General features: G+C 42.1%; 1 protein-coding gene across 1 annotated transcript in view; it reads right to left on the bottom strand.

The window, feature by feature from the left end:
* The window catches only part of CCDC126 (coiled-coil domain containing 126), a 32,480-nt gene extending 19,024 nt beyond the window's left edge, over positions 1–13,456 (bottom strand). Inside the window, exon 1 of the mRNA XM_066354162.1 lies at positions 13,244–13,456. The gene's annotated coding sequence lies outside the window, so the exon portion shown is untranslated. The remainder of the gene's footprint in view (positions 1–13,243) is intronic.
* Positions 13,457–22,333: the final 8,877 nt, after the last annotated feature.

The raw sequence follows: 22,333 nt of genomic DNA on the forward strand, positions 1-22,333 counted from the left end.
GCATGCCTGGGAGTGGAAGTCAGGCATCAATATTTTTTAAAGAGCCCTAGGTTATTTCAATGTAGAGCAAAGTTTGGTAACCACTGTCCAAATCTCAAATTTCTTCATGAAGCAGCAATGATAGATAGCAACAAATAGGGCCATTAAAGTCAAAGTTACAAGTCAGTTCTTCAGGTATGACATGGAACACCTACTTGGACTTTGTTGGGCAAGTGAGTTTGTAAAATTTGTGTTTTTTGAGTTTGCTCACTTTTGTTGTTAAAAATGGCGCTGGACACCAGGTATGTGATCTGTGAAATTGCCAATTACCTTCCTGCTTGGTAAGGGCCATTGTTATGCTAATGTGTGCTGGAGGAGGGGTTTTGGCATCAGAAAAGTTTTAAAAGGAGAGAAGGAGGAGAAAGAGGAGGAAGCCAGTTTTGAAGAGTGAGAGCAGAGAGGATGCAGAGTGCTGAGAAAGAAGCCAAGACGGCAGGGAAAGAGAGAGGAGAAGCTGGGGAACCAGAGGTGAAGGGCTTTGGGACTGGCGAGGCCTTTGATTCTAGGAAAAAACCAGAGAAGATTCTCCTGGTTGTGGAACCGGAGAATTTGTCAGTGGCTTTGTGAGCCCTGTGTGTCTGTTTGCTCATTAGCCGGTATGAGACTTGAATAAAGGAATGGCCCACCATTTTTTTTGGCTCTCCACTGTTTCTTTACTGTCTGCCCGAATCCAATGGGAACCTGCATGGGAATGGCCATGACGATGGCAGTGGCCGCTGGCCTTACAAACTTGAAGTGGGGGACTTGCCCAGAATAAGAGCTGACCAGAAATAACCTCTTTTGGCCTAACTGTAGGGCTGGACAAACTTCTATTCACTAAGCATCTGCTCTTATTACCATCCTACAATGACCCTTGAAGCCCTCAACACACCTTACCTCGTCCCTAGCTCCGGATGGCTTACATACCCACGCTCCTCTTCTGTCTCTGAACCTTGCCTGTATATGAGGTTTCTGACTCTCTCAGGTATGTAAGATTCCTACACATATTTATGGGTTAAATTTGGTTATCTTCTCTTGCTAATCTGTCCCATGTCTATTTGATTATTACACCAACCAAAAGAATCTTGAGAGTAAAGTTTGTTCCTCCCCCACAAGCTATTATCAAAAAACCAGGTGTTGGTTTTAGATATGGAGAAACTGAAGCTCTTGTGCACTGCTGGTAGGAACATGAAGTGCTGCAGCCATTGTAGAAAACAGTATGACAGTTCTTCAAAAAAAATAAACACAGAATTACCACATGATCTAGTAATTCCACTTCTGGGTATAATCACAAAAGAACTGAAAGCAGGGACTCAAAAAGATACTCGTGAACCAATGGTCATTGCAGCATTATAGTCACAATAGCCAATGCTGGAAACAGGCCCTGGCTGGTTGGCTCAGTGGTAGAGCACGGGCCCAGCGTGTGGAAGTCCCGGGTTCCATTCCCAGTCAGGGCACACAGGAGAAGCAACCAACTGCTTCTCCTCCCCTCCCCACCCTCTTCCCCTCCTGCAGCCATGGCTTGATTGGCTCAAGTGAGTTGGCCTTGGGCACTGAAGATGGCTCCATGGGCTCCTCCTCAGTTGCTAAAAAATGGCTCCAGCTGCAACAAATCAATAGCCCCAGATGGGCAGAGCATCGCCCCCTAGTGAGCTTGACAGTTGGATCCCGATTGGGCACATGTGGGAGTCTGTCTCTGCCTCCCCTCATCTCACTAAATAAAAAACAAAAACAAACAAGAAAACCTGTAAGGCAAGGGGCCTGGCGCATGCTCTCTCTCTGTAGCACAGCGGCCTTTTCCTCTTCCCCTTCCCCCAGGCACGTTTTTTTTTTTTTTGCCTTTCTCTCCCTTCAGCTACAAGAGCCCTTCTCTTGCCTCTGTAGCTTGTTTCCCAAGTCTGCACAGCCCAGCTGGCTTACTTCCACAGCTCCTATCTTCTACCGCTGACCTTCTACATAAACTTTCACTTGTATTTGAGTCTTCCCTCTGAATTCTTTCTTAGCCAGAACGCAAGGACCAAGGTCTAACATCTGGTGCTGTTCACTGTTAACACAGGCAGCTCCAACAGTCAGATACACAGATAGAAAGTAGAATGGTGGTTACCAGGGGCAGGGGAAGTGGGAGAATGGAGAGTTATGGTTTGAAGCTTAGGGTACAGTTTCATTTCTGCATGATGAAGATGTTCTGGAGACGTACAGTGGTGATGGCTGCGTGATGTGACTGCACTGAACGCCTCTGAACTACACACTTAAAAATGGTTAACACAGTACATTTTATGTAATTTTTATCATCACACACACACAGAAAGTCGTATCACATCACTCCTATTAAAAACCTTCCGATGCCTGACCTGTGATGGTGCAGAGTCAGAAACTCCATCAACCTGGAACACTGTGGTTCGAAACCCTGGGCTTGCCTGGTCAAGGCACATATAGGAGTTGATGCTTCCTGCTCCTCCCTACTTTCTCTCTCTCCTTTCTCTAAAGTCAATAAATAAAATCTTTTAAAAACTTTCAACAGTTTCCCACTGCACTTAGAATAGAATGAAAACTTTACCACAAATCACAAGCCCCTGCGTTATCTGACTTCTACCCTTATCTCTCTCTCTGTCCTAATCACACACACACTTCCCCTTGGTCCCTGTGCTAGAACCACGCTAGACACACGCCAATTCTTTCCAACCTCAGGGTTTACCCAATTGCTACACCTCTGCCATAAAGGCTCTTCCCGTGGCTGTTCTTTTTCATCCCTTAATATTTAGCTCAAATGTCACCTCTTCAAAAAGTAGCACTCCCAATTCCATCCCCAGCTCCAGCTTCAACATACACTGTCATTCTCCATATGAAATTACATATCCTGTCTTTAAAACCTTAAGAAGTGCCTGACCAGGCGGTGGCGCCGTGGCGCAGTGGATAGAGCATCGGACTGGGATGCGAAAGACCCAGGTTCAAGACCCCGAGGTCGCCAGCTTGAGCGTGGGCTCATCTGGTTTGAGCAAAAGCTCACCAGCTTGGACCCAGGGTCGCTGGCTCAAGCTAGGGGTTACTCCATCTGCTGAAGGCCCATGGTTAAGGCACATATGAGAGGGCAATCAATGAACAACTAAGGTGTCACAATGTGCAACGAAAAACTAATGATTGATGCTTCTCATCTCTCCATTCCTGTCTGTCTGTCCCTGTTTATCCCTCACTCTGACTCTCTCTCTGTCTCTGTAAAAATAAATAAATAAATAAAAAATAAAACCTTAAGAAGTTATTTTTATCTTCCTAAACTCTGATGTCCTGGATACTTCTATAATACAGATAATAGTACTTTCCTAATACTGGTGAGGATAAATGACACCTCATACTACTAATAAATATCAGTCTTTATTATTAGTGTCAGGCATTTATGCAGCAATGCCAATAATTCTTGATAACCTAAGTAATTTGATCTAATACAGTTAACACTTGAGTTTAATTTGCTAGACCCAAATAAAACCCCTCTGATTATAGCTCTCATGGTCCTCTATAATCCAGTTCCCAAAGACCAAATTTATTTCCCATTATTCACAAAAATATTTCCTTCAATCAAGCCAGTTTCAGCCATAGTAATATAATACCTTACATTTGGCCCTGGCAGGTACCTCGGTTGGTTAGAGGGCATCATCCTGATATGCGAGGGTTGCAGGTTTGAACTCGGGTCAGGAAACATACAAGAATCAACCAATGGCCTGACCTGTGGTGGTGCAGTGGATAAAGCGTCAACCTGGAAACGCTGAGGTTGCCGGTTCAAAACCCTGGGCTTGCTTGGTCAAGGCACATATGGGAGTCGATGCTTCCTGCTTCTCCCCCCTTCTCTCTCTCTCTCTCTCTCTCTCTCTGTCTCTCTCTGTCTCCTCTAAAATAAATAAAAAATAATAATTTAAAAATAAAAATCAATAAATAAAATCTTTAAAAAAAAAAGAATCAACCAATGAATGCATAAATAAGTGGAAAACAAATCAATGTTTCTCTCTCTCTCCCTTTCTCTAAATTCAATAAATAAAAATGTAAATAAAAAATAAAATCTCAATGAACAACTAAGGAACCGCAACGAAGAATTGATGTTTCTCATCTCTCTCCCTTCCTGTTTGTCCTTATCTATCCCTCTCTCTGCCTCTGCCACAAAAAATTAACTAATTAATTAATTAAATCAATACAGTTTTTAAATTTAAAAGTAAGTAGGCCCTGGCCGGTTGGCTCAGTGGTAGAGCGTCGGCCTGGTGTGCAGGAGTCCCAGATTCGATTCCCGGCCAGGGCACACAAGAGAAGCGCCCATCTGCTTCTCCACCCCTCCCCGTCTCCTTCCTCTCTCTCTCTCTTCCCCTCCCGCAGCCAAGGCTCCATTGGAACAAAGTTGGCCCAGGCGCTGAGGATGGCTCCATGACCTCTGCCTCAGGCACTAGAATGACTCTGGATGCAACAGAGCGATGCCCCAGATGGGCAGAGCATCGCCCCCTGGTGGGCATGCCGGGTGGATCCCAGTCGGGCACATGCGGGAGTCTGTCTGACTGCCTCCGTTTCCAACTTCAGAAAAATGCAGCCTGACCTGTGGTGGCACAGTGGGATAAAGCGTCGACCTGGAACACTGAGGTCGCCGGTTCGAAACCTTGGGCTTGCCCGGTCAAGGCACATATGGGAGTCGAAGCTTCCTGCTCCTCCCCCTTCTCTCTCTCTCTGTCTCTCTCTCTCACTCCTCTCTCTCTAAAAAATCAATAAATAAAATATTTGAAAAAAAAAAAAAAAAAAAAGATGAGTTAAAAAAAAAAAAAAGAAAAATGCAAAAAACAAAAAAAAATTAAAAGTAAGTAAATAAACACATCCCTGAGCCTAACCTTACCTCCTCCTAAGCAGCAATGTGACCTCTCTGCAATGCTTTTTGGGTGTGAAGGGGCAGAGAAGATGGAAATTTTGAGGTAAAATTAAAATATCTTCAATTATCCCATTTCCGGACTGGAATAACCCAATCCCCTCCTATTTCGGATGAAGAAACTAAAGCCTGGAAATGTTAAGTGTCTTGCCCAGCATGAGACAACTCTGTTGGAGAAACCACACTGGCCCAGAACACGGGTCCTTGCTCACTACTTAGGTTTTCTCCACACCACACTTCCTCCCTTACTCCACTGAGTGGACTGTAACACTAAGGGGAGCTTGTTCTCTTCTGCTCTAGAAGAAGGTAACTAGCAAACAGTAATGGCAGTTTAGAGCAAAGATACTAAAAAGATCTGTATCTTAGAGTATTCATTAAGTTATCAAGCTGACACATTCAAGTTTCAAATATGCTTTAGTCAAATAAATCAAAATATTACAAAGTTGCTATAAAAAGTATTTAAGCAATCTTAGATCCTTAGTTTTGTTTTTGTTTTGTTTTTTACATAAGCAAAAAACTACAATTAAAAAAGATATGAAGTAGCCTGACCAGGCGGTGGCACAGTGGATAGAGCATCGGACTGGGATGCGGAGAACCCAGGTTTGAAACCCCAAGGTCACTGGCTTGAGAGCGTGCTCACAAGCTTGAGTGTGGGGCCACTGGCTTGAGCATGGGATCATAGACATGACCCCATGGTCGCTGGCTTGAGCCCAAAGGTCGCTGGCTTGAAGCCCAAGGTTGCTGGCTTGAGCAAGGGTAGTCACTCTGCTGTAGCCTCCCCACCCCATTCAAAGTACATATAAGAAAGCAGTCAATGAACAACTAAGGTGCTGCAATATCTTAGTTGATGCTTCTCATCTCTCTCCTTTCCTGTCTGTCTGTTTCTATCTGACCCTCTCTCTGTCACCAAATATATATACATATGAAGTAAAACAAAGATAAATATAAGGTCTTCTGATGTAGACACCTTCACCATGATCAGCAGACACAGTGATAAGAACACATTTCCAAAAAAAAGAACTTTGGGAAGAGGAATTGAGGTGGATGCATAAGGGCCCAGGCTCAAACTGTCACCAGTTCCACAATCTTGTTCTGTGTCCTTGGTTCAAAAAAATAATTTCAGATGAGAGATGCAAACAGCAAAGCAGGTAGCGGTTTATTTAGCAAAAGAAAGTACACTTGGAAGACTTCCAAGCAGGCAACTCAGACACATCTGAGTGTCCACTTGGTTACATAGTCAGATTTTTATGCTTGACCAGGCGCCTCCCCCACCTCCCGGCTCCTCCTCCCGGCCAGAACGCTCTTTCCCATGGCTCGGGCACATCTCTGCCAGTAGTGGGAGGTGGTACAGCTGCACTGTTCATATTTTAGGCCACCCGCATGTTCTTCTCTATCATTTTGCCCTTTCACATCGAGCACCCCAGTCCAAAGTCATATATGGGTCACTGCCTTATTCATCAGTCACTTTGCAGATGCTCCCCACAGGTGCAGCTGCCCTGGGCATGCGCATCAGAGGCTCCAGAGCCAAATTCAGCCATCTGGTTATCAGCTGATGGTTACGTTTAAGGTTGACTTACTTTCCTTCCCCTTTCTGTTCCCCTCCCAGCTCATGTCTGAATAGCTACCTCCTCTAACAAAATCCATCTTTACTACAGGCAGTTGCATTTAAAACACGAAAGAACTTGGTTTATTGATTCATTTGCTCACTTACTCATTCACAATAGCTCTTAAAGTACCTCGTATGTGCCAGAAACTGAGCTGTAAAAGGTGAAACAAGGTAAGACAGGAGTCTTGTTCTTCCAGAGATTATGCTTTAGTAGGAGTGGGACAATAAACAAGCAAACACAGAAACAAGCTCGTTTCAGCCTGTAAATTGCTATGGAGAAAATAAACGGCAATGTGAGAACGCCTGGGGACCCTCTGAGGAGGTCTGATCTGAGAAAGTAGAGGAAGCACAAAGTCTGGTTCCCATTACCTTCCAACTAAAGCCTTCAGAATTCCTCTCTGACCAGGATCTTGGGAGCAGCCAGTACATTCCTTATTCTTAGCCACCTCAAGGCCAAACCAATGAGAAGGAGAGGGACCCCAACACCCAGCACGGAGCGGTCTGCTTTGGGGAAACCGTACAAAGTGAAAAGAAGGAAACCCAGAAGCAGAGAAAGACAGGTATTCCCCTCTCTCCTGAGAACGTTGGTTGCTGTTTGGTAATGTACAGGAACAGTAATGACCTAATAGGGTGATCTTTTACACAGAAAAACATAGTCTTGCTGTCATTTTCTAATATGAAGGGGGCAGCAGCAAGATGAGTGTGGAATAAAGTCTAGGTAGCATACCACTGGCATGCTAACTTACAATTGTTATTAAGCATTTTAAATGTGCTTTCTTCAAACTCTAAAATATTCCTTTTTTAAAAAAACAACACAAACTGGCCCTGGCCGGTTGGCTCAGTGGTAGAGCATCGGCCTGGCGTGCAGGAGTCCCGGGTTCGATTCCCAGCCAGGGCACACAGGAGAAGCGCCCATCTGCTTCTCCACCCCTCCCCCTCTCCTTCCTCTCTGTCTCTCTCTTCCCCTCCCGCAGCCGAGGCTCCATTGGAGCGAAGTTGGCCTGGGCGCTGAGGATGGCTCTGTGGCCTCTGCCTCAGGCACTAGAATAGTTCTGGTAGCAACAGAGCAACATCCCAGATGGGCAGAGAATTGCCCCCTGGTGGGCATGCCGGGTGATTCCCGGTCGGGCGCATGCGGGAGTCTGTCTGACTGCCTCCCTGTTTCCAGCTTCGGAAAAATGCAAAAAAAAAAAAAAAAAAAAAAAAAAACTTATAAAAAACAAAGAACATAGGGATATTGTTTTCTTTATTATATTTATTACAAGACTTAACTTCTCCACGCCAATCTGTAAGATCTTTGGAAATCTGTACATCTCCAGAAATTTGGTTTAAGTTTTACTATGCCATTTGCCAAACAGCAAACATCAACCCACTAGATATTTAAGCAATTTTTCGATGGTTCCTCCCTAGACCGGACAAATATATTAGTCTGCCATTATTAGTAAGGACAAGTAAAGACAGAGAATCAGTGAATATTTAAACTAGAGCACTGGCATTATAAACATAAATAGGACTGACTACCCAACATCAAACAAATGGGGGGAAATCAGGCATCCAAACTCTCAGCCCAGAACTGCAATGTTTTCCAAAAACAAGAAGCAGATTCAACTTAAAAAAAAAAAAAAAAAGGATAAAACAGAAACCATCAGAGTAGGCTGTACATACTACAGACTTTGTTTTGTGATACGTTTCGGTTTAGATATGTATGTATACATATGTCTTTTTCATACAAAGATACACACAGTTATACATCTATGAAATCTTGATATAAAGACTTTTGGTATGGGTTGCAGTCAATTTTTTTATTTTATTTTATTTTACTTTAAATTGAAGGTATTGGGAGGACACCAGTTAACATAATTATACAGGTTTTCGGTGCCTGATTCTACAACAAATCTCTACACCATACTGTGTTCATCCTGCAGTCAAAAATGTTAAAAAAAAAAAAAACACAACAACAACACTGCATTTCACACTGCCTGTCTTAAAATACTTCCCTGTGTTTTTACGTAAACACTGCGATAGCAACATTAAAAACATTAATAGATAGCTAACCCTACCTTAAAAATCTCTCCTTCAAATCCCATTTTTGCATTTATTCCATGTTCTGCTTCTTGTACTGTGGTGACTACAGCTAAAGCAATTATTCACAGCAATAGCAGCAACTAGCGAGCAGAGACCCTCTCAGTCAGCCAGAGGTGCTACAGGAATCACTGCCTGTTGGTCTCCTAAGGAATTCACAGCTAGAGAGGCAGATATTTATTACAAAAAGAGCACAGTATGTTCAGCAGGGCTCAGCAGTTCAGAGAGTTCTCTCCAAAAAAGATGCAGAAACAAGTCCTCCACTGATCTGACCTCAGAATGTAATTTCAGGGGGAAAGGCTCATTCCAAAAATACTTTCTCTACATAATACTGCCTAAGGCTAGTATCTAGGGGGGAAATTTTAATATAGGACACAGCCATTCAGTCCTAACTAGGTGAGATTTAAAATGTGAACTGCCTTGAGAAAAGCTACAGTTAAACTTCAGTTGAGATATAGACATAACATATTTAAAGACACTAGATCATTTTTAGATGCCAGATGTTTTTTTAAGTTTTTATTGATTGATTTTAGAGAGGAAGGGAGGAAGAGAGAAGCAAAGAGAGAAACCGATTTGTTGTTTCACTTATTTATGCGTTCATTGGTTGATTCTTGTATGTGCTCTGGCTAGAGATCAAACCTGCAACCTTGGTATAGCAGGATGACTCTCTAACCAAGTGAGCTACCCAGCCAGGGCTGAGAGAATGAAGAGAAGACTGTAGCACTAAGAGTACAAAGAAAACGGGTAAAGTCAGGGTTAAGACAACAAAATATTAAAGCAAAAGAGAAACTACTCAATTATCATGCCCTAGTACAAATTTACTCTAAAATATATTATGCAGTACTAGATATTTCAGCCACAGAATCTGACCTGCCCAAAGCCTCAGCCAATCATGTTCTGGGCCACATGAGCCTACCTACCCTCCACAGCTAACCAGACTAGCACTGGGCACCTTTGCCTGAGGCCTCGGACAGAGAAGATGCCCTTAAGAAAACCAGGATGCTGCCCGAGCATTGGTGGCGCAGTGGATAGAGCATCAACCTGGGACGCTGAGGTCCCTGGTTCAAAACCCCAAGATCACCGGCTTGAGCTCACGATCATCAACATGTCCCCAAGGTCACTGGCTCGGCTGGAGCCCTCCCTCAACCCCCCATCAAAGCATATATGAAAAGCAATCAATGAACAACTAAAGTGAAGTAACTATGAGTTGATACTTATCTCTCTTCTTCCTCTCTCCCTTCATGCCTCTCTCACTCTCAAAAAAGAAAAAGAAAAAAGAAAAAAAACCAGGATGCTGAGAGTAAAAGCAAAAAGGGAAAGAATTCACAAAAAGCCGCAATGAGGTTGGATTAGGGGATTGACAAACCAGAGTTATAAACAAGCACACATAGTAAGTAAGCAGAGGCTGTGAATAAAAGAAAAGAGATACATGTAGTGGGGAGGAAAAGAATTAAGCATGTCAAAAATGCAAAGGAAGCACATGCAGCTCGTGAAAGAAAGGTGAACTCGGCAGTCGAGATTCTTGTTTGCGGCAGCTTTCAAGATCTTTCATACGTATCCCCTTCCTAAGACACAAATAAATGACTAAAGGGGTTTACACCCATTTATTTTTCACATTAAAAAGAATGTTTAAAAACCCTTACTGTTGAAAGTCCTTGGAATCAGACCAAGCCACGATTTTAGAGGAGGAAATTGAGGACCACAAAGGGATCTAAGGTTACACAGATGGTGACAGAGCTGGGACAAGAACCAAGGTCTCCTATTACCGTAGTCTTTACCCTCTACCCTACACTGTATAAAAACAGAAACAGAAACATTTTTATTGTATTTTTTCTTTTATTTTTTTCGTTTTTTATACTTCTTCCTTGTTTTTTAAAACTTTTTTTTCAAAACACATATTTTTGCCACATGTTTTTAAATGAATCAGAAATCTTGGCCCTGGATGATTGCTCAGCTGATTACAGCAGTGGTCCTCAAACTTTTTTGGGCCACGGACAGATTTAATGTCAGAAAATATTTTCACGGACCGACCTTTAGGGTGGGACAGATAAATGTATCACGTGACCGAGACAAGCGTCAAGAGTGAGTCTTAGATGGATTAACAGAGGGAATCTGGTCATTTTTTAAAAATAAAACATTGTTCAGACTTAAATATAAATAAAACAGAAATAATGTAAGTTATTTATTCTTTCTCTGCAGACCGGTACCAAATGGTCCACTGCCCGGGGGTTGGGGACTACTGGGTTAGAGCATCATCCCAGAACTCAGAGGTTGCCAGTTTGATCCCCGGTCAGGGCACATACAGGAACAGGTAGATGTCTCTCTCTCCCTCCCTGCCTCCCTCCCTTCTTGAAAATCAATAAATAAAAATAAAAAATTTAAAAAAAAAGAAATCTTTATTTGCATATGCCATCTCCCATAGTTTAAGATTTCTACTAATTTATTCTCTGGCTCTCTGTTATCCTTATGAAATACACTCGTTAGATTTCTCCTTTTCTTCTGAAAAAAAAAACACTTTAAATATATCTGTCGCTAATGATATCACACAGAAAATTCATCAGGCACTACTGGCTTCTCCCTAATATAACTGTACATTCAAGCACAGCATCACTCAAGACACATTGTCACATACTGCACAGTCGTGTTTGAACTCAAAGTAGTGTAAAACATTTTAATTTAAAAAAATTTTTTCCACTAAGGACCATAAAGATTTCTTTGAGGAAAAACTAATCAGCAATGTCAGTAAAATTCAGGAGCAAATAGTGCAAGAATAACCAAAACTAAAGAGGAGCTAGTGTGAAATGGTTCAAAGTCATTTCCTTTAAAATTTATTACATCCAATCAGCCTGTCCTGAGAACAAAAACTACAACTGGGAAACACAAATCCCAAAGGCAGGAAATTACTAACCAGTGGGAAAGAGTAAAAAGAGGTAGAATAAAGTCGGTACAGGGTTGAAAAGATGGTGAAGCCCCACATCAGGATCGCAGAACACTTAGATGCTTACTCTGCCAAAACACTTAAGCTCCTCTAAGGATCCCACAAAGGACAAAGCTGGGAGGAGGGGTGGATAAGTCCTTCTCTGTATCTGGAAAGCTGAGCCACAAAAAAGCAGAGTCATCAATTTCCTTAAAAATATTATCAGCCATCTTAAAACAGAGGAAATTAGGAAGACAACATATTTTTTTTAATTCTTTGCTTAGGTTTAGGATGAACAAGGCATAAAGTGAACACACAACCTAGGGCGATAATGATTAAATAAAGAAAAGCACAAAACACAAATCCAGAGGCTACTTCAGTATAACTAATGAAAGTATCATATTCAAAAGATTTTTTGTCAAATAAAGAATGAGTGGCAATGTAAGCGTACTACTTCTTAATCTAACAACCTAAAGGTGTGTATTTTATCTCCATTTGATAGATGAGAACACTCAGGCATACAGCCTTTAATTAACCTAAGTCACAAAGCCAGGCAGTGACTTGTCAGGATTGGAACTCAGGCTGTCTGGGCCACACTTAACACCGCTATGAGGAGAGAGAGCATAAGCAGTTTTCCGTTCCTTTTCAGTCACCCAGGAGCTGAGTTTTAAAGAATAAGGACTTAAAAAGGGAGCATTTGGCTTTTTTCTCTCTCTCAAAGTTTTGGATGAAAAACAGGCCACATACTAAACCTGACAAGCTCAGGGGAGGCCTGCATGGTGGACCTTTCAAACTCAGAGACCTAAAGTAACCACTTAGGATAGTCTGAAATCAGCACTTCCTAACTAAAAACAAGAGTCGTGGCAGGTATCTTCCTTTACAAAGGGCAATCTTTAACTGAGCCTGCCTATTGCCTTTTTGCATCTACTACAACATACCTTTGAAATGTCAGGATAATTTTCTTTCTCCAGACCCCTCAGGGCACAATCACAGCATCAGAGCACAGACTGCAGAACCTCGCATTGTTATTATTATAGAGTTAATTAGTGCCTGTTAACTACCTTTTACCCACCACCTTAAAAGTGTCTATTTGTTTTTACTTTGTATCCAATCTCCGAGATTTCCCGATTTGCTTTCTCCCACCTTTCTACCACCGATGGATCTCAGGTAACCCCCTTTGATTCTGCTATATAAAATAAGTGGTGAAGTGCAATTTCCCGGAGATTTTCTCAATCTGTTGAGATTTTGCTTCCCAGGAATTGTCAGTTTGGCTCAAATAAACTCCTAACAATTCTTACAGGTTCGGACATTTCTCATCTCCACAAAGTAGAAGAGAGCTGAGCTGTCAAAAACAAAAAGAAGCGAGTGCGGCTGCAGCGGCAGCGCTCCACCTCTGCAGGTCGGGTCCGGCGCTCCCCCCGCCGGCAACCACGGGACCGAGCCTGCCCCGCTCGATCACGCAGCCAGAGCCAGCCTCGGATCTCCGCTCGGGGCCCACGGGGCCGCGGCTGTCAGACCCAGAGGGGCAGGGACAAAGGTGGCGGCCGGGGCTGCCAGCCGGTCCCCAAGCCGGGTCCCCGCGGACGCCCAGCGGCAGCCGGCCGGGTGCGGCGGGGGGCGGGGCGCAGCCGAGGAGGGGCGGCCACCCGGCCCGGGGTTCCGCGAGTGGCGCGGGCGGGCGCCTGGGACGCCTCCAGCCCCCGCTTCCCTCTCGCCCCCTGCCCATTACCTTGTCTATGGGCTTCTCGTCACCGTCGCCGCCACCAGCGGTCTCCCGGGCGGCGCAGCGAAAGCCGAGTAGAGGGCGTCGGCTGCGCCCCGCGCCGGCGAAGCAGCCTCCAGGTCGGGATGGAGAAGGACGCGACTCGGGATCAGGCTCGAGGTTGCCTCCAGCTTGTGCAGACTACTCTTCTCGTCCCTCGCACTCCGCTTCCGCTCCGCCTCCCGGCCCGGCCGGGCCCTTCCCCCACTCCGGAGACGGGGCGCCCGCACCGCGCGGCATTGTAGGAGTTGTAGTCCCAGAATGCGAAGAGGCCGCACGTGCTCCGAGCCCCTCGGCTCTCACTTCGGGTCAGGGCGACGCCGTTGCGTAGCAACCAGAGGGGACAGGGACTGTTCTTGTTTGCTTGACTCGTTGCAGTAGCTGGAAGAGGAATGTGGGCATCTTACTCCTGACCCAGCAGCAGGGAATCAACAATTCAAAAGTTCATGGCTTTAGGCAAGAGGACATAGTAGTGATTAAAAGTGTGCTACAGACAAGAATATATTTTATATGTTATTGCCACTGAATTGTCCTTAACCAGTGGAATAAGGCAAGAAAAGTAAAAGATTGACTAGGAAGAAATAAATTTTTAAATATTTTATTTATTGATTCTAGAGAGAAGAGAGAAGTGGGGGGGCGGGAGAGGAGCGGGAAATATCAACTAATAGTAGTTGCTTCTCCTATGTGCCTTGACCAGGCAAGCCTGGGGTTTTGAACCTGCAATCCTCAGCATTCCAGGTCAACGCTTTATCTACTGTGCCATCATAGGTCAGGTTAAAATTGGTATTCTTTATAGATGATATTATGTATATGGCAAACTAGAAGGAATCTATAGATAAATTGTTATAATTAATAAAGTTAATAAATTTAACAAAGTTAATCATATTTTTAAGATATATATATATTCCAGAAAAAAAAGATTACAATTTCTTATTTATTTATTTATTTATTTATTTATTGTTAGCACAAGAAACAGACAGGAAGGAAGAGAGATGAGAAGCACCAACTCATAGTTGAGGCACCTTAGTTGTTCATTGATTGCTTTCACATATGTGCCTTGACCAGGGGGCTCCAGCTGAGCCAGCCAGCAACCTTATAACTTCATGCCAGTGACCATGGGGTCATGGCCATGATCCCACACTCAAGCCATGACCTGTGCTCAAGCTGATGAGCCTCTGCTCAAGCCAGATGAGCCCACGCTCAAGCTGTCAACCTTGGAGTTTTGAACCTGGGTCCTCAGTATCCTAGGCCAGTACTCTCTCCACTCTGCCACCACCTACTCCGGCAAAAAGATTGCACTTTTTAAAAGCTAGCACTTACAGTAGCTTAAAACAAATATTAAATACCTACGAATAGATCACTCAAAGAAATTCAAGATCTGTTTGAAGAAAACATTTTTTAAAACACTGAAGACCTGCCTGACCTGTGGTGGAGCAGTGGATAAAGCATCGACCTGGAACACTGAGGTCACCAGTTCAAAACCCTGCACTTGTCTGGTCAAGGCACATATGGGAGTTAATGCTTCCTGTTCCTCCCCCCCTTATTCTCTCTCTCTCTCTCTTTCTCTCTCTCTCTCTCTCTCTCTCTCTGTCACTCTCCTCTCTAAAAAATGAATAAATAAATAAAACACTGAAGACCTGAACAAATAAGAGATAATAACAGGTTCATGGACTGGAAGATTCAATACTGAAAGATGTCAAGTCTCCCCAAATTTATCTGTAGATTCAGTGCAATTCTAGATTAAAATCTCGACATTTTATGTGTATGTGACATAAAAACTTAAGTCCATTTAAAATTTTATGGAAGGAAAAACACAACCATTCATGAGGAAGAGGAGTAAAAGAAAATACAAGAAAGAGGAGGAGGAGGAGGAGGAAGATGCACTACCAGATATCAAGCTTTATTATAAAGCTCTAATAATTAAGGAATTGTGTTATTGGATCAAGGGTAAACAAATATACCAATGAATAGAATAAAGAGCCCAGAAAGTCTCCCCATACATGGAAATTCAATTTATGTTGTCATGGTAATGATGCAGAGCAAAGAATGGTTTTCAATAATAGGTGTTTGGACAAACAGATGCCCATTTGGAAAGAAAAAATAAAATTGGGCTCTTCACACTACACACAAAAATCAATTTTAAATGGATAATACACGCCCTGGCCAGTTGGCTTAATGGATAAAGCGTTGCCCCAAGTGGATAATACACATAAGTTTGAAAGGCAAAACAATAAAGCTTAAAAGATAAAATATAACCTTAGTAGGGGACAGACTTTTAAAATAATCCAGAAAGCACTAACTATAATAGAAAAACTAATAAATGTGACTGCATTAATATTTAAGACTTAGTTTCATCAGATGACACCATTAAAAGAGTTAAAAAGCAAGCCTCAGAGTCAAATAAGAAATTTACAGCATTATGCTGTATACCTTAAACTTATACAGATCTCCATGTCAATTATATGTCAATAAAACTGCAAAAAAAAGTGTACAGCATGTATAACCAAAAAAGTCTTGTATCCAGAACATATAAATAATCACAAATATAAGAAAAAGATATGAGGGGAGTAAACATACAATACGATGTACAGAAGATGTGTTATATAATAGAATTGTACACCTGAAACTTGTATAATTTTGTTAACCAGTGTCACCCCAATAAATTCAATTAAAAAATATATTTGAACAGGCACATCATAAGAAACCCAAATAACCAGTAAACATGTAAAAAAGTATCAATCGCCTGACCTGTGGTGGCGCAGTGGATAAAGCGTTGACCTGGAAATGCTGAGGTTGCTGGTTCGAAACCCTGGGCTTGCCTGGTCAAGGCACATATGGGAGTTGATGCTTCCTGCTCCTCCCCCTTCTCTCTCTCTGTCTCTTTCTCTCTTCTCTCTCTCTCTCTCCCTCTCTCTCTCCTTTCTAAAATGAATTAAAAAAATAAAAAAAATTAAAACATTCAAAAAAAAGTATCAATCTTATATGAAAACAAGTAAATTAAAATGAAGTGAACACTACACCCAACAGAATAACCAAAATGAAAAAGACTAACAATTACAAGTACTGACTAAGATTAAAGCAATGGGAATTTTCACTTTACTGTAGGGAGAGTAAATTAATAGAGCAGTTTGGAAAACTTTTCCCTTATCTACTAAAGTTGAACACAGGCCAGTAGATGATCTAGCACATGTTTTCCACGCAGATGCCCTAATCCATGCTCCTGTACCATAGATGTATGCGCAAGAGTGTTAACAGCAGTACTGTTGTTATACCTAAAAATTGTAAACAACCCAATTTTCAACAACAAAATGGATGAATTGTGATATAGTTGTATAATGGAATATAACAACCAAACTACATGCACCAATGTAGATGATATCTGTATATGGAGAGAAAAAGAACACATCTATCTGCCCTGGTCTGTGGTGGCACAGCGGATAAGGCATCCACCCGGAACACAGAGGTTGCCAGTTCAAAACCTTAGACTTGCCTGCTCAAGGCACATATGATAAGTTAACTACTATAAGTTGATGCTTCCTGCTCCTCCCCCTTTCTTTCTCTTTCTCTCCTCTATCTAAAACCAATAAATAAAATCTTAAAAAAAAAAATTAATGGTAGCAGAGCACAGTGGAAAAGAGACAATACTGGTCAAGTGCACAAAACATGAGAAAATCTGGCTACAGATTACTTGTGATATCTGATACAGTAGCCACTAGCCACATGTGGCTTTTGAGGATTTGCAGTGTGGCTAGTGTGAATTGAGTTGTGGTATAAGTGTAACATGCACACCAAGTTTTGAAGATTCAGTACAAAAATAAAATAAAAATTCTGATTGTTTTAAAATAATGACTATATGTTAACATAATATTTTGATATATTCAGTTAAATAAAATACATTATTAAAATTTACTTCTTTTACTTTTCAAATATGACTACAGAAAAAATAAAATTGCATATATGGTTCATATTATATTTCTATTGGACAATGCTCCTATTGCTATATATGAAAAAAAAAAAAGGTAGAACAGAGCAAGAACTTTAAATGTCAAGCTGAAGAACTTTTACTTAATTTGAAGGCCCATGCAAATTCTTTTTATATCCATGCAAAATTTTAAGATGAGGAAATGGTTATTAAGCATTTGTTTATGAGACTTTCATTATCTAATATTTACTTACCAATCTCCTATATTAGATTTTAAACACTTTATTACCCACTGTTTCCCAAGACTGGTAAAAGACACTCAGTACTTCCCACTGCCATCATACACAAGTCTCTGGACACCACATGTTATATGTAACAAATGCTGTTCAATTCTTATTATTGTCAGGCAGTATATCCCACTGTACTTTATAACTTAGAAACAATTTTCTGAGATGTAGTAGGATGTATTGCCATACTCCTCCCACTCATCTGTCAAAGAAAGACCTAGAATCAGAAAAATGTAATCAGCTGCTCAAATAAATTTAATCAGAGTTAAAACCATTCCTTCCTGGAACCAGAGATAAAAACCATAGCCAACTCGTACTAGGCGCCAGATAGGAAAATGCCTTGTCAGCAACACAATAGGGGAGAAGGTAGTCTATCACTGAAAGACAAGGCTAGTAATTTCATGCTAACAAGAAAAAGAGCCTTTCCAAAGATTAATAGTGTTGTTGTCTCTGAGGAAACATGTTAGAAACTGAACAGGAGAAGGAATTGGAATTAGAATACATACTTCTACTCTTATCAGAGGCAGAGCGTGACACTGCTCAGGCCTGCAGTATTACTCAGATTTGCAGAGACCATGAAAAGAACTGAACTAAACTTGTGGGGAAATGGTGACTCTTTCCCACAGGGAGAGGTGGTTCTTTCCTGAGAGTCTGAAATGGGCAGAACAGGAGGGAAAGACAGGTCAGAAATAAAGGGAGCCTCCCTGAAGGATGCCATTGTTGGGTAGGCCTAAAACTGAAAGCACCTTCCATTGGGCTATGAGGGGTACATGTGGGAGACAGGCTGTAAGCTGACAAAGTCCTTATAGCCTAGAGCAGGGGTCGGGAACCTATGGCTCTCGAGCCAGATGTGGCTTTTTTTTTTTTTTTTTCCGAAGCCAGAAACGGAGAGGCAGTCAAACAGACTCCTGCATGCACCCTACCAGGATCCACCTGGCACCCCCACCAGGGGGCGATGCTCTGCCCATCTGGGGCATCGCTCTGTTGTAACCAGAGCTATTCTCGCACAGAGGACATGGAGCCATCCTCAGTACCCGGGCCAACTTTGCTCCAATGGAGCCTTGGCTGCGGGAGGGTAAGAGAGAGAAGAGATGAAGGAGAGGGGGAGGAGTGGAGAAGCAGATGGGCGCTTCTCCTGTGTGCCCTGGCCGTGAATCAAACCCAGGAATCCTGCACACCAGGCCGACACTCTACCACTGAGCCAACCGGCCAGGGCCCAGATGTGGCTCTTTTGATGGCTGCATCTGGCTCGCAGACAAATCTTTAATAAAAAAATACTAACGTTAAAAATATAGAACATTCCCATGTATTACAATCCATTCATTTCCTACCGCTCATGTTCATGGTTGCGGGTGGCTGGAGCCAATCACAGCTGTCCTCCGGGACAACGCCAAATTTTTATTGGATAATGCGTAAGGTACACGGGTCGTTGTTGTATGGCTCTCACAGAATTACATTTTAAAATATGTGGCATTCATGGCTCTCTCAGCCAAAAAGATTCCCAAACCCTGGCCTAGGGCTTAGTTTAAGACTAAGCTCTTCCACACCTTTTTAAGACTAAGATCTTCCCACACCCTTTTAGGACTAAGATATTCCACACACCCTTTTAAGGCCAAGACCTTCTCAACACCCTTCTAATACTAAGATCTTCTCAACACCTAATACTAAGATCTTCTCAAACACCCTTTTTAAGACTAAGCTTTTCCCCACACCCTTGACTGTTGCATGGTGGGGGGGGGTGCACTCTTATGTGGATTCCCATTTATGCCTCAGATGAGTGACTTTGTATCAGAGACTTCCTTATTTGCATAAGGCTTAAAGGCTTTAATTCTCTACACTATATAATAAAGCAGACCGAGGGCTCTGGCTCTGGCTCTGGCTTGCCATCAGCTTGCAGAGGCCTCCCGATCCCATTCTTTATTCTCTTTGAGTCTATTTCTTCATTCTGCACCATTCTCACTCAGGATCTGGACAATTACTAACTGCGCTGGTTTGCGTCAGGTACATGCAAGTAAATAAAATCTTTGTTCCTCCTACATCGTAATGTTTTTGTGATTTGCCTGACCCTTCATGGACTGTTCCATTTTTCCATGTGAGCCCTGGATGTATGTTCAAGAATGTGTCCAAAGGGTTTGGTCTGGGGAGTCTATACATTAGGGCAGGGAGCGCCCTGACTTGCCCCTCTTCTTTGGGGTTTGGGAATGTAAGAGGAGCCTACTAACCACAGGAAAAGCTCCTAATCAAAGATTTAATAAAGACTTTAAGCCAAGTGAGGTATTTTAATTCTCTGTCTCATATTGGGAACTCATAAATTGCCCAATTCAAATGTAGACCTTCCTTATAGGAAGCAGATTTTATTCATTTAAACTCCCAACTATATTGCCCTAGCCAGGTAGCTCATTTGGTTAGAGCTGGTTAGAGCATCCTCTCAATAGGACAAGGTGACGGGTTCCATTCCCAGGTCAGGGCACATACACAAAAATCAACCAATGAATGCATAAATAAATGGAACAACAGATCAGTGTGTGTGTCTCTCCCCCCACTTCCTCTCTCTCTTAAATCAGTAAAGTAAAAAGTTTTTAAAAATAAAATAAACTCCCAGACATAAATTGCAAAAAGGCAAAGATGAATATTCAAATTATCAAGATCATATTGACCATTTTATTTCCTAGCAGACTTACAGTCACGCTCATATACATTCAGTGACATGGATTTTAACCAAACAGAAGGTGAAAATATGCATGTTTTGGCTAACTTGCCTAACCACAAAAATTACCCATATTTTGCCCATTATTATAAAATTCAGAACTACTAAATGAAATGGTGAGTGTTATTGCATTCAAAACTCATCATTATACATTTTTTATGTATGGAGCTAGACTTAAAAATTAAAGCCCACAAATATTCTAAATTAGATAAAATTGACCCAATTTTTAATAACAGTATTTGATAATTCCCAAGGATTTAGCCAATTTCTTTGGCTCTGTTTTATTTTACCCATTTGTTAAAAAGTGTATAAATATCTTTCTATTTACTCTTTCTCAAATAGATTATGAGCTCTAGTCAGAAGTGTGTGACACTGTAAATTAAAAGTTGCTAAATAGTGTAGAATTGTATTAATATTTTGGTTTAAGCATTACCTAACTTTTTTTTGTATTTAATTCTTACAATACCAAGAGCTTTGTTTGTCATGGTCCCACTAACACATTCTATAAAATTCACACATTCCAACCTATTCCTCATGGTATACTACTCAGATCAAATCTTTAGCAGAACAGATAGATGCAGCCTCAAAATCCTAGTCCCTGTGGGACCCATCAATTCCCACCCACATCCTGTCAGCCATCTCTGATTCCACAAAAAGTGAGCGGGAGGAAATTAAGAGAAAGACTGACACGCATTAATTACACTCTCATTTCCTGCCTCCCTGCTCCAACGGCTGATGATATCAGAGCACACATTCTCAGTTATCATACAGATAACTTTATCCATTCAATCCCTTCAGCAACAAGTATTTATGGAGCACCAGCTGCCCGGCTTTATGCTCAGTGTGTTGGAGAACACATGGCAAGCACGAAACAGGCCCACTCTCTTGATGATTTTACGAGGAGGTTGGGGAAATAAGTCCAATGGAGAAAGTAAAGAGCAGTATAGATATTACTAAATATGATACCAGTGATAAATATTATAGAAATTCAAGGTGATATAATGTTTATCATGTACTTAACTCAGACCAGGTGGTGGATAAGTACAGTTCAATCGTAAAAGGACATTGTGAACTTTGGAAACCTATTCTTCTGTTACTACGATTGTTGGAAACTCTTAAACAAAATACAGTGTGTCCATAAAGTCATGGTGCACTTTCGACCGGTCACAGGAAAGCAACAAAAGATGATAGAAATGTGAAATCTGCACCAAATAAAAGGAAAACCCTCCCAGTTTCTGTAGGATGATGTGGCAGCATGTGCGCATGCGCAGATGACGATGTCACACCGTGTATACAGCGGAGCAGCCCACAGCCATGCCAGTCAAGATGTGGACAGTACAGAGGAAAGTTCAGTGTGTTCTGTGGCTCGCTAATTCGAATCCGTGACCAAAGTGCAACGTGAATATCGGCGCGTTTATAACGAAGCGCCACCACATAGGAATAACATTACTCGGTGGGATAAGCAGTTGAAGGAAATCGGCAGTTTAGTGGAGAAACCCCGTTCTGATAGGCCATCAGTCAGTGACGAGTCTGTAGAGCAGGGGTCCCCAAACTACAGCCCTGCGGGCCGCATGCGGCCCCCTGAGGCCATTTATCCGGCCCCCACCGCACTTCCGGAAGGGGCACCTCTTTCATTGGTGGTCAGTGAGAGGAGCATAGTTCCCATTGAAACACTGGTCAGTTTGTTGATTTAAATTTACTTGTTCTTTATTTAAAACATTGTATTTGTTCCCGTTCTGTTTTTTTTTTTACTTTAAAATAAGATATGTGCAGTGTGCATCGGGATTTGTTCATAGTTTTCTTTATAGTCCAGCCCTCCAACGGTCTGAGGGACAGTGAACTGGTCCCCTGTGTAAAAAGTTTGGGGACCTCTGCTGTAGAGGCTATACGGGATAGCTACCTAAGGAGCCCTCAAAAATCTGTGCGTAAGCCCACATCGAACTGCACTGAATAGGTATGAAACTGGGAGAGTTTTCCTTTTATTTGGTGCAGATTTCACATTTCTATCGTCTTTTGTTGCTTTCCTGTGACCGGTCAAAAGTGCACCATGACTTTACAGACACACTGTATATAGAAAGGACAGGATAGGTAGGGAAGAAACACAGTGGCTGATATTTGTATACTTCTGAAAGCATTTTTGC

This window comes from Saccopteryx leptura, chromosome 12 (genome assembly GCF_036850995.1).
Source record: "Saccopteryx leptura isolate mSacLep1 chromosome 12, mSacLep1_pri_phased_curated, whole genome shotgun sequence".
Taxonomy (NCBI): Eukaryota; Metazoa; Chordata; class Mammalia; order Chiroptera; family Emballonuridae; genus Saccopteryx; species Saccopteryx leptura.